The sequence below is a fragment of the Lactuca serriola genome, chromosome 5, assembly GCF_051521515.1.
Source record: "Lactuca serriola cultivar US96UC23 chromosome 5, Lser_US96UC23_V15, whole genome shotgun sequence".
NCBI lineage: Eukaryota > Viridiplantae > Streptophyta > Magnoliopsida > Asterales > Asteraceae > Lactuca > Lactuca serriola.
Genome location: NC_136412.1, coordinates 321,197,148 through 321,211,579, shown reverse-complemented (window position 1 = coordinate 321,211,579; position 14,432 = coordinate 321,197,148). Strand labels below are relative to the sequence as shown.

The 14,432-nt window shown below is 32.1% G+C and overlaps 1 long non-coding RNA gene across 1 annotated transcript; it reads left to right on the top strand.

Annotated features, from left to right (window-relative positions):
- The first annotated feature begins 10,399 nt into the window (after window positions 1-10,399).
- Window positions 10,400-11,969, top strand: LOC145055074 (uncharacterized). Its single transcript, XR_013685073.1, has 3 exons — window positions 10,400-10,841; window positions 11,024-11,277; window positions 11,363-11,969. It is a non-coding gene; the product is annotated as an uncharacterized LOC145055074 (long non-coding RNA).
- Window positions 11,970-14,432: the final 2,463 nt, after the last annotated feature.

Below are 14,432 nucleotides of genomic sequence, written 5' to 3'. Positions count from 1 at the left end.
ACTGATTTTCATTCAACTACAAATATTTTGAGTATGACCCCTTCTTTTCCAATGTTGTTCCCTCTTCCATCTCTCTTACTCCTACTGCTTCGGTCACTTCCCCTAGTAACGTGCCTTGCGCTCCTTCCACTCATTGTGTGATATATATCACCACTAAACTTGGAAAAGGCATGACATTTGACCCATAATTCAGCCACCCCAAACTCTTTCATCACCCACACCTTACATTCATCATCTACAGAGTTGACATCAAGCAAAGTTTCCAGCCAAAAACTCCTAACACGTTCTCATATCCAATGACACTGCCCCAACTTCTTTCAGATTGGGGATTAAACAGGAGTTTAATGAAATTAGTGAGTTCGAGGTAGGGAGAATGTGAGAGGCGTGTTGTGAATGGAATGTAGTTAAAGAAGGTCCCCGATTTAAGAATAAGATAATTTTATTGTTGTGATGGAGCGAACGATGGAGGTGGGATTTTACAAATGAGGATTTAGATAAAAGTGCATTCCAAGATTTGTAGACACACCTCATTTGAGCAAGTTGTTTCGAAAATAAGCAATGAACATTTCTGATAAAACTTCGGCCAAAGGTTCTCTATGGTTAATGGGTGTTGCGGTGAAGCCATTTTAAAGTGTCAAAGTAAGCTTTCTTTTCAGATGAAATTTTATATACTTTCACTTAGAGTTAGAGGTGTATACTTGGGCTTTCTAGGGTGATTGAGGAGTTGCAATGTTACACATAGACCCATTAACAAATAGGATAGTTACAAAAACACTATTTCGGTTAACAACACAAACACCACAAAAGAATAATACATTTTAACTTAAAATCCTATATATATATATATATATATATATATATATATATATATATATATATATATATATATATATTGATTTTCAATCAGCTAAAACAATTTATACATTAACTTAAAGATCGATTTGAAAAGGCACCCTAACAACAAATATATATATATATATATATATATATATATATATATATATATATATATATATATATATATATATATATATATATATATATATATATATATATATATATATGGTTAAGTTCATTTGAGACGGGTCTAATTTTGTGAGACCGTGAGACAACTTTTTTCTAGTGAAATATTTTAATATTCTGTTATTTAAAAATATATAATATATGTAATATTCTGATATTCTAAAACAATATTTTTAGCACATATTACATTGAAATATTCTAAAAGCATATAATATTATAATATTACATATTATATTTTTACGAAGACTAGAATATTAGAATATTTCATTAAAAAAAATTGGTCTCACAAAATTATGTTTGTCTCAAATGAACTCTTACCTGACAATTGGTGATTATGTTCTTGATCCTGCCCATGTTTATAATTAATGACTAGTTTGGACTACATCATTCATTTGGTTAATTAATTTTATTTAAACTTTGGTTGTTATTTAGGGTTTCTTTAAAAGATTAATGCTTGCCACTTCCCCAACTTATGGGTTTATGACATCAATTTGTCCGTTTTTATAGGGTTTCCACAAATCAAAATATTAGCTTGGTTTTTGGTGAAATTGGTTTACAAGTTAAAATTTTGGATTTTCACAAATGAGGTTGAAATTTAAGGACAATATTAGATTGTTTTTGTTGATATTGTTAAGAATTGTGTAAACTTCCTTTTAGGCTGAAAAGTAACTCTAATAATATTAACTTGGTGAAGATTAGATACAACAAGAAATAGACTGAATGAGACTTAGAGTGATTCAGAGAGAAATACGTACACCGAGAGTAGGTTTCACCAAGAGTTCGAGAGATGAAAGGGGAAGAACATCAGCCAGTAGCGATATTCTGTAAGACTGATGGGGAAACAACAAGAGTGCATGAATGTTTATTTGTTCACAACTTCCTAAATCTCAATATTCACATGGCTTGATAAACCTAAAGCCCATATTCTCAGAGTATATACCCTTATAAGGTTTTCTTTTTCAAAACTTTGTTGCGTTAAGGTGGTAGGAGTAGAACCCACTCAACACATTTCCACATCGGCCCCACATCAACTTTACTTTCTCATAGTTTTTCAATATTTCCCAAACCACAACACATGGAAACTATATTTTCCCAACCACTCAACTCATTCAATTAAAATATACAAAACAACATATGGTACAAGTCCTTAAGGCATTGGTAGTTTGGAGAGAGAGAGAGAGAGAGAGAGAGAGAGAGATTGGGTTCCTCAACCAGCCAAAGAGCTTGCATGCGGTCCTATGCAAAGTCGGAGCAGCCACCTTGGCAGTACAGCCGACCCAAGGGTCTCAACCCGTTTCTACTTCATCCACCCTTATAACGACAATTATTAATTTATATTTGAAACAAACTTTTGAAAAGTGGGACATCGGATTTTTTTCTTTAGAAAAAAATTTAACTTAATAATCTCTATCATTTTAACCTTATTGTTGGTTTTTGTTTATTTTGGCCCTTATATTTCATATTTATTTATTTGACATTTTAGTTATATTTATATATTTGTTTTTATTAGTTTTTTTTATTACATAATCTATTTGATTAAATATACAAAATAGATTTGAATATATTTGATAGAAAATTTTATATAGAAAAGTAATGGATAAATTTTTCGAAATGACACAAATACCAAAGATTAAAAAACAATATTGTAACATGCTTTTTTTTAACAGCAACAAAACTCACATTAAAGACAGCTAGCTAGGAGCTAGAAAAATACAAGATTAAGTCATTAGCGGATTGCACATACAATCAATCCAACTAACACAAGCCTTAGACTTCCTAAGCGAGAACCACCGAAAAGACAAATCAACAATAGTATCATACAAAGAAGCTTTTTAAACTTATTAGGGCTAAAGGGGACACTATTCCTATAAGACCAAATAACCCATAAACTCGCCATGCAAATCGAATCCAAAATAGAACGATGCCTACAAACAACCACCAATGAATAAATCCAATCAAACATCTCTGAAACACCAGGGCCGATAGGAAACGAAACATCCAGCCACACCTCCAGCCGTCTCCAAATCTGACAAGCCGTCTCACATTGGAAAAAGAGATGCGAAACACTTTCTACCTCAGACTGACAAATTGGGAAAAGGCTAGACTCCATCTCAACACCCCTATCCACTAAGACAGAACGAACATGGATTCTATTTAACCTCAACCTCCACAAAAAAATATTAGCTTTAATTGGAACATTCCGATTCCATCTAGTCCTAACACCACTAATCGAAAGAGAAATAGAATCAATATACCTTATCATGGAACTAACATAAAACACCCCACTTGGATCAAGACTCTAGGACCATCTATTAGGAATAGAAGTCAACTGAATAGGAATCAAAATTTACTTAAGACTCTCTAATTTCTCAGTTTCAACTCCTCCTCTAATTCCTCGCCTCCATAAGAAATTCCACCCACCAGAAGTCCAAAAATCTGAGACCAACCCATTTTTCAGCAAGGATAACGAGCACAACCTATGGAATTGTGTTTTAAACAACACACCTCCACACCACACATCCTCCTAGAACCTAGGCACAGACCCATCACCCACAACAATCGAAAAAGCATCAGAATCTAAGATATTCTCCCTTTCCATTCTTGATACAATCCACAATTGTCTGCCAAACTCCCCTACCTCCTGAATGTCACACATCATTCAACAAGCTCCTAGAAAGACCAAATAACCCTTTAATAAACCTCACCCATAAGGAAGACTGCTCATGAAGAAACCGCCACTTCCATTTAACAAGAAGAGCCCGATTAAACGCATCCAAGATGCCAACTTGTAACCCACCTTTATCCCTAGATTTAAGGATAATATCCCATTTGACCTAATGAATATGCCTTTGATCTTCCTCCATACCCAAAAAAAAATAAGCCCTAAGCGACTCCAATAAATGAAAACTGTTACCGACATACGAAACAAAGAAAAGAAATAAATCCCAAGGCTGCCCAAAACTGATTTATCCAGAGTTAAACGGCCACCTATGGAAAGCATTTTAACTTTCCATTTAGAGAGTCTCTTACGAAATCTATCCACAATCACATCCCAGCTACTAACTCGGCTCATAGACCCACCCACCAAAATTCCAAGATAAGAAAAAGGAAAATTAGCTGCAGCACAACCCGTAATAGAAGCAAGAGATATAACTTCAGACTGATTAACACCCACCCCCATCAAACTAGATTTAAAGAGATTAATCTTTAAACCCAAAACCATATAAAAACAACTAAGGATGGTGATAAGCCTTCTAACATTACCCTCCTCCCATTTACCCAAAAATACAGCATCATCGGCATAAAAAGATGGGAAATCTCTAAATTAGCCTTTTCAATCTCAACCCCACGAAAATTTCCAGAAGCAACCGCATCCTCCATGGCTATATGAAGACCCTCCATATCAATTAGAAACAAAAAAGTAGAGATAGAATCACCTTGTCGAAGACCTCTAAAAAGTTGAAACTCTTCAGTCGGGCTGCCATTAACAAGAACAGACAATCTAGCATTTTTCAATAAACCTTGAATCCAAGACCGCCATTTCACACCAAAACCCATAAACTCCATAACTTTATCCAAATAGTCCCAACTAACAGAATCATATGCTTTCTCGAACTCAACTTTAAAAATAAGAAATCTTCCTCCATACCCAAAAAAAAAAAAAATAAGCCCTAAGCGACTCCAATAAATGAAAACTGTTACCGACATACGAAACAAAGAAAAGAAATAAATCCCAAGGCTGCCCAAAACTGATTTATCCAGAGTTAAACGGCCACCTATGGAAAGCATTTTAACTTTCCATTTATAGAGTCTCTTACAAAATCTATCCACAATCACATCCCAGCTACTAACTCGGCTCATAGACCCACCCACCGAAATTCCAAGATAAGAAAAAGGAAAATTAGCTGCAACACAACCCGTAATAGAAGCAAGAGATATAACTTCAGACTGATTAACACCCACCCCCATCAAACTAGATTTAAAGAGATTAATCTTTAAACCCGAAACCATATAAAAACAACTAAGGATGGTGATAAGCCTTCTAACATTACCCTCCTCCCATTTACCCAAAAATACAGCATCATCGGCATAAAAAGATGGGAAATCTCTAAATTAGCCTTTTCAATCTCAACCCCACGAAAATTTCCAGAAGCAACCGCATCCTCCATGGCTATATGAAGACCCTCCATATCAATTAGAAACAAAAAAGTAGAGATAGAATCACCTTGTCGAAGACCTCTAAAAAGTTGAAACTCTTCAGTCGGGCTGCCATTAACAAGAACAGACAATCTAGCATTTTTCAATAAACCTTGAATCCAAGACCGCCATTTCACACCAAAACCCATAAACTCCATAACTTTATCCAAATAGTCCCAACTAACAGAATCATATGCTTTCTCGAACTCAACTTTAAAAATAAGAAATTCCTTTTTTTTTCTTTTCCCCCAAGAGATCAACTCACTAACCATAAGAGGCCCATCTAAAACTTTCCGACCTTTAAGGAAAGTCGACTGCTCCACACTAATAACATTAGGAAGAACCAACACCAATCGTTTTGCTAAAATTTTAGCAATAATCTTGAATTGCATCCCAATTAGATTAATAGGACAGAAATCCTTCACAAGTAATAGGTTATCAACCTTGGGGATAAGAGTAATGAACGAGGAATTACAACCTACCGGAATAATAGGTTTATAGAAAATTTCCTGCACAAATGCAATCACATCACCTCCCAAGATATCCCAATAATGTTTCAAAAACTGAAAGGAAAAGCCATCCGGACCTAGAGCTCTATCCCCACCATAATTTTTTTCTTTGTTAAAGTATTAAAATTTCAAGTCTTATTTTCATATATATACACACACACACACACACACACACACACACACACACTAGCCGTTTACCTGCGCCAAGCGACGGGTGAAAATTGTTTTTTTAGAAATTAGTTTCTAATGAAGATTAGTTCTTTTAAGCACATAGTTTACTATATCTAAACAATCATCAATAAGATTCATGCTAGCATAAACGAAATCAATAATAATTAAAAATGAAAACTTGGGAGTCTTTACACATGTACATAAACACATGATTGATTGTGTAGTATTAATCGTGCAATACTTATTTATACATTACATTTGATGTATAGACTTCACTGTCGTTGAATTGTTCATTAGAGATGACTAATACTTTTGTATCGACACTTAGGTTCTTTCTACGGAAAATGATTAGTGTTAATTCAACGATTAGTTTGATTTTGGAAATATGCCATATTATAAATAATACACAATGTATTATTGGCAAGTATCATTAAACATTAGTACCAATTCAGCAGGGGCGAATAGTTGCTTGAAAAATAATTTGTTTCGACGATTAGTTTCTTTTCGACGGACAATATTATCGACATACAGTTTCTTTTAGAAACTTTACTGGGTATTGATCATGGGTTGATGTTTATAGTAGAACCATTCAATTGGATAATTTAGTTTGTGTTGTATGGTTAAGATATTAGGAGTTTTGGATGTTTGTATTAAAATCAAATTTGCGATATCGGATAGTTTTGATACTAAATTGAGAATAAAATAGCCCAAAAAAATAAATTAACTTCTTATTTAGTTATTTAGTTATTTATATAACAATAAATCATATATTATTTCAATAATAGTTGTTTCTATTTAAAATAAATTAAAAGGCATGCCTAGTTAAAAAGCTTATATTAATTTATAATCTTTTTAGATAATTAATCCTCATAAAACTTTATGTCATATAGGATGTATGATTTTGAAAAGTTGTGTCTACTGATAAATTTTGACCAAAACAATAGTAGCAATTAAAAATGAAATCAATTTTGGAACATTATTGATTTTAAGATCTATATTCTTATGGAAATCAACTATTACCTAGTTTCTTAGCATCCTTAACTCTATTACTGCTTAAATGAATAATGTAAACCATATAAAAAGAATGAACCATCCTATTATAATCTTATTTTCTCAGTCTAAACAATAAAAAAAAATCATGCATGCTTCTTAATATAAGGTTGCAAGATCCAAAATGAAATGTGGAAACCCACGACAACAAAACTTGTAATCAAAGGGATCTACCTCAATTTACTCCAAAAATTCTAAAAAACAATTACAATGCCTTAAAGGTAAAAAAAATACAGTCGAACCTTTTATATTACATACCTAATATGCTGAGGGTGTCAAGGGATATAAGGTTCCCATCTGCCAAAACAAGTTATATACAAATCAATAAAAAAAAGTTGACAAAGAATTATCCCATTAAAAATTTAGGAAAAAAACAATTAATAGTGATTATACTGCAATTATCATTTTTTAAAGAGATTCAAATTACAGCTGAATTTATTATAAATAAAGTTAAGTCAACATTCGACTTTTGGTCACCAAATACTATGAGCAAGATACCTTTGATTATGATTCATCTCCACCATGACACCAAGATTTATGATTCATCTCCACCATGACACCAAGATTAACAATGAAGACATCGAATCACCACTAACTAAAAGCTGAAAAAAAATACTTAAATAAATAAAATAAAAAAATCAATACACAAAAGGGCTTAAAGAAATACTGAATTTCTTGATTTCAACGAGACTATTTTGAACCTGTAGCAAATAAAAGCAATAAATGTCAATTTATAAACTGACATTTCACAATAACAAAATCAACCATGAATCTAACCAAAACTTAGCTTCCAATAAATAAACACAAAATGAATATGCACCTTAATTGATGCTACTTGTAGGGGTCATTCTTTAACAATTCCTAGGGACTATGTGAAGTTTATTTTTTTCATGTTTTGTTTGTTAGTCATATATCATGAACAAATTAGTCCATCAAAGATTGGAAACCCAAATCCAGATAGTGAAATTGAAAAGGAAACATAATGTAACAATCTTACCAATAGTTCGTTCATTTGATCCATCTTCAAATCAAAGCAAACATTGTAGTCAGTAGTTCGTTATTTTGATCAAAAAACAAAAAAAATAAAGATTTAAAAACTGATTGACAGTATCACAGTTCTCGTAGGTTTGGTGCTTTCTGTGATGGCATTTCAGAGTATCTTCATTTTTTTAGACGATTGACATTCTCGCCCCTTCATGTGTGTTGGCTGCTTCTCGGTTACTGGTTGTCTTGTTTTCATTGGTATGATTTGGTGGTCTTGATTTTGTTTTCCTAGTTTGGTGATCTGGTGAATTTTTGGTGATGTTGACGTTTTTGCCCCTGACCTTTTTTTTTCAGAAGATCTGTGGATTAACCACCTTTACCTCTAATACCACATAAAATATTAAGCTTATAACCAATTAACCATGATCAAAATCCCAAATAATCAAACTTTATCTAACAGGAAGCATAAATAAAAATTAACTCGAAAAAATATATGAAAAATACATGAGCATACCTAACCAAAATCAACGTGGTATCGTGATATGTTGCAAACCTATAAAAAAATCATTAGTGAAAGAGACCAAGATGAAATTGAGGATGAAGAAAACAATTTTGTTTCCAAATGTCATTGAAATATCAAACAATGAAAAAGAAAAACAAAAAAGATGTAAAGATGTAAAAGGTAATTGTTTGTTACCGGTTTCAAATAATTTCAAATCATACACTATTTTTTTCTGATCGTGTTCATCCAGATCCAAACACTTCTTTTAAAACCCTAGAAATAAAGCGGTAAATGGGTAAAGAAGAACCAATGGCATTTGGTGGCGTCGATCTCCAGGGGTGGGTGGTTGGCATTTGGTGGTGTCGATCTCCATTGGATTTTTCATGGATATACACCCAGAAATGAAAAAATTAGGGTTTCCATTGATAATAACCTCTTATTCAACAAGTTATATAAGTAACAAATCTTATTTATGGTATGTTATTTAATTACAGTAAAAACACACATTATTTAAGGTATGGTTTGGTAAAATATGGTATTGCATTAGAGGTTTGTACATTAAGTCATTTTAATTGTACCTCTTAATTTTCAAGAAATACTCAATATGCTTAATATAATAGAATATATCCTCCCTAATAAATGAAAATAATTTTGCCACATGTCACTCTCTTAATAACTTGGACACATGTCATTTTTTAATATTTTTGAATAAATGTATTTTCCATTTGTCATTTTCTTATTTTTTTTATTTTTTTTAATTAACACATCACATTTACATCTTAATTAATAATTTCTTTAATTGAAAATGGCCAATAAATTACAATACTACAACTCATAGTATTTAATATGTTTTCTTTTAAATTCAAATTTTAAATTTTAAATTTCAAATTTAAATAAATTTTTATTTAAACCTTTATATTTAGTTTTTGTTTTATTCAACCCGTATATCATACGGGTCTCACAACTAGTATATATATATATATATATATATATATATATATATATATATATATATATATATATGAAGTAGATTTAAAAAAAATCATTTGACGGTAGTTTATATAACATATAAGATAAGAAAGATAAAGAAAAAGTAGTTATTTCTTTAAATAACTTTTTAAAAGTTTAACCACGGAAATGAGTTTATATAAGAATTGCTATTTTTTTATCAATAAAGGTAAGGAAAATATGATATAACAAAAATAAAATGCTTTTGAGAGATTAACTATTAGAGATGCCTTAAGGGTATTAAGGTCTTCCAATAAGTTAGAATCTCAAAATCTCGTTGCAGAGTGCAAAAAAGAGTTTTAAAGACGACAATAAGCTAATAAAATTCGTGACACAATATCAAATACATCTAACATTGTAAGAGGTTGAGATAGATGTACAGTGGGAGGCGGTGACAACTAGAGTCTATGACATTGGTACAATGGGACGACCAGTAGCGAGATTCGGTGAGACCAGTGCCGGAGAGCGAACAAGTGAGCGGCGGCCAAGGTTTTTTTTTTTTTTTTGGGAGATCTATCGCCTCTTCCTATAATTTAGACTTATGCTAATGATATACAAGAAGTTACCACATGTTTTCTTCATTCTTTACCCTCATCAAATTTGGTCTATTATTCATTTTCCAAGAACTGAATAAAGCATGAGAATTTTAAATTGAAGGGTGATTTTGCATTTTTGCTACTTGCTTTATGATTTCTGTTATAGACTTGGTATACTTTTGGATTTGATACACATTTTTTTTTTCCATTTTAATGCGAAGATAAAATGGCAAAAATGGTCCTATGTATGTAATTTTTGGGATTTTAGTCCAAACCATAATTTTTTTAATCGAATATCCTTATAGGATAGTTTACTTGTGATTTTGGTACTTCGAAAGAATAAATTGTCTTTATTATATTTATTTTCTATTTTTTCCCCATATTTATATATAAAAATAGGGGGTCACATTCATATTCTCTCTCTCAGAAAACGGAGGCTGTTTCCAGCCATGTTTCTTTCTTCTTTCTCGATGACAAGCAAGCGTAACAACCACCGATACTTGTTGTTGCTGCCTCCCTCCTCTTTTTTCACTCTCTGGACTTGGACTTGGAGGACTCCTCTTCACCACCGATCATCCACATCGTCGACATACAAACCCACCAAAATTATATAGGTAAAAAACACCGGTTCTTACCAACATCCTCGCCTCCTTCTCCTCTCTCTCTCATCTAATCTATTTATGGAGGTAAAATCGCATAGAACAATGGCACACAAATCACCAGGAATGGGAGAATGGAGGTTTGATTTTGGGTAACTACATCAAGAAATTAACCACCTTGGTAACCAGGGTAAAGAACATGGAAGAAGATGAATACTCCCCTCATCATCATCGACCATCGATCACATGTTTATGCTCTAAGGTATCTTCTCTACTTTTAGGATTTTCAGACACCTAATATTTCTGATCGTTTCCCATCTAATCATCCTCAATCCAAGGGTTTTTGGAAGAAGCTGGATAACCTCCTATTTTTCTCAAAAGAATCTCCATGGGTTGTTGGTTTAACGTCTTTGTTGATTAGGTATTTTGTCTTTTTTTCAAAAGGTACCAATTTGTTCCCAATTGAATGGAAGTGGATGATTTGATGTTGGCAATGGTTTCTAATAACCTCGATGGGTATTTGAATTTGAAAAATTCTAATTTGAAACCAAATGTTCTCCTTCAAGATGGAGTAACGGTTGGTAATGGAGATAGAAATTCTTCTTCTAATTTAGTAGTTGCAGTGCACATGATTATACCCAATCTGCTCCAGTTGAAAGCGAGCTGAGTTGGTCTCCAAACGGCGGCCTAAGAACTAGGTAATCTATTGTTTACTTCTTTTTCCCTTTCATCATTTTTGTTTCGTTTTGCATTTTATATTCTTATGAGATCATCTGCTATCAGAAGAGATGTATGTATGTTTCTTCATCGTGGGGTGGCTTGAACACAGTGATGATGATGATATTATGAAGGCAACAAGAAGATGGTAATGTGTTATGAGTGTTGGAGTGGGTAGAGGAGATGGTTTCGTCGTGTCTCTGGGGAGGGAGGAGAGAGAGAGAGAGAGAGAGAGAGAGAGAGAGAGAGAGAGAGAGAGAGAGAGAGAGAGAGAGAGAGAGAGAGAGAGAGGCCCAAATTAATTTATATATATCATAAGGGCATTACAGTCATTTCAAGACCAAATCTACGTATAAACATGGACAAAAAGACCACGAAGCTAAAAAAAAGTCGTGGTTTAGACTAAAATCCCCAAAAAATAAATGAATACCACAGGACCATTTTTTGCAGTTTTGTCTAATGCGGAAAATCATTATTTTGTGTACCATTGGCATATGTTCTTTTATAGTGTGTGGTGTGTTCCTAAGCACATTATGAATCCATATGATATATGTTTGATACCATCTTATGATTATATACCAATTGGCCTTAAGAGTGAACCTACCTTTACCCTCCAGGTATGTAAGGATACCCTTTGTTTTATACAAATTATATTATAAATTTTGATAACAAAGGTTTATGTCTTCACTTTATAAATTTTGAAAACAGGGGGGGTTATGTTTTTGTGATGTTGGGTATGCAATAAAACAAGTTAAGCGACTTCAGGCAACACGATAAATGATTTCGGTAAAACCGAGGGAATAAAACTATTGAAAAACTTCAAACAAAAAATGAACACAATATTTAGAGTGGTTCGGTCTAATCTGAACCTACATCCATTGGAGAGAGAGAGAGAGAGAGATAGAGAGAGAGAGAGAGAGAATTTTATTATCACCAAGAAAATTACAATCATATAAGGCTAAATTGCACTTGTAACCTGATCACTCATTTGTATTTTTGGCTGCCAAACGAAAAGGTTATGCACAAAAATAAACTACACTACCTCATTATCTATTTATGTCTGGTGTATTGTGCTCACTAGTCAATAGTCATGGTGTTTACTAATTTATTCTAATAAAAGAAAGTTTTTTGCCATATGTCATCTTTTCTTTCATTTGGACACATGACATTTTCTAGAATTTTAAAATTTTCTATTCTTCCACTTGTCATTTTATTGTATTTTTCATTTATTAAATTAAAATTCTACATTTAATATGTAAGGTATTTATTAGAAAGAGTTTATATATGTAATGTATTCAATACATTAAAGTCTCATTAATTTTAATAATTTAAAATTTTTCTCATATTTCTTATAAATTTAAACTTTTCAAAATGTTAAAATTTCATATTTAATTTTTTTAAATAAACGCATATAATATATAAGTCTCACACCTAGTATATAGAGAAACTAGTATATAGAGAAAAGGAAGATAATTAAGTGTAATAAAGAAGTCATCTTTCACCAAACTCTTTTTGAAAATATTGACATGCATTAATGTCATGCATTAAATCTTGTGTGTCTGATAATCCTTGATGTAGAGTGTTGTAGTACAACTCCACCACGTGTAACTTACCCAATTCAATTGAATTGTTAAGTTACATTTATGACCCTTCAAATATAAGATCATTGTCATAATTAGGAAGGTTTGACTTTTTGTTCAAGGATCCATTAACCCTAATCTCCCACGTTGAGACTTAAACAACTTAGTATTTCTATGCCATCCAACTCTTGCAACATTCCTTAACCTCAATCTTTCTCTCTCTCTCTCTCTCTCTCTCTCTCTCTCTATATATATATATATATATATATATATATATATATATATATATATATACTAGAAAGTGTGAGGGCCGTGCTAAGCACGACCCATGGAAACCCACGAATGTAATTTGGGTATTTTCTTCCATTATCTGATTCTCAAAAAAAACATAAGTACATTGTTGTTATGTGTACGGAATTCAAAGTTTGTTGTTTTCAGTAGTAAACAACTGAGTATGTGGCTACTATTGACAAGGAAATGAAAATGCATTGCTTCTTATGGGTAAGGAAGTGAAATAACATTGTTATTATGGGTAAAAACTAAAGTACATTGCTAAAATTGGTAAAAGGCGTAAAAATTATTGCTATCTCCTGTAATTCCAAATTTGCCCTTATTGCTTGGTCAAGACATTGACTTTCCATATTCCCTAAATAATTGATATTTTCATAAATAAGCATGTATATCAGGTATTAGCTTTAAACTGCTGAAATCTCGATGAAAGTATAAGTGTGTTGTTATTATGGTTATAGAAATTTAAGTGTGCTGCTATTAAGGGTCCTTTCTAAAAGCACATTGTTAATTTTGATAAAAATTGTAAATTCCATTGCCTAATGGCGTAGTTTACCCTTCATCTTTAAACAATATCACACATTTTCTCATACACATACACATCAACATGCACAATGTGCATGGATTATGTGGTTGTGTGTTTGTTTCACCCCCACTTTGATAGTTTTGCAATAAAAATATCCATATGAGTAAGTACATTGCTATTTTAGACAGAAATTTTGTCTTTGAAAATTTTAACAGTAACACACACATCCCACTCATTCACACACAAAACAGCACACATAGCCACATATACAACACACACAATGTGTATGTAGTTGTGTGTTTCACCCCCTTTTAGATGGTTTTGACATGAAAGAATACCCTTTCCTATGATAATTTGACTTTCTTATTTATATTTAAAGGAAATTACAAAAAGTTGGTATTTTTATTTTTATTTATGGTGAATTACAAAAAAAAAATCACTATAGTTACTGAGTTTCTATATAAGTAGAAGTAAAACTTGAACTTTTGCCCGTATGAAATGACATTCATTCAAACACTTTTATCCCACATACCCAAGATGCAATAATAAAAGTTTTATGGCTAGACCATAGTTAAATTAACAAAAAAATAACCTTATGCTCTATTTCTACTACTATTACATGATTTCATTTTGGTATTTGATAGTTTTATCTTCTAATGATGGCAAAAGTTGGTATTTATCTTTTTTATGCGTGGACATTATTCATTCATATTATATTATAATATGGATATCATATTTAGAT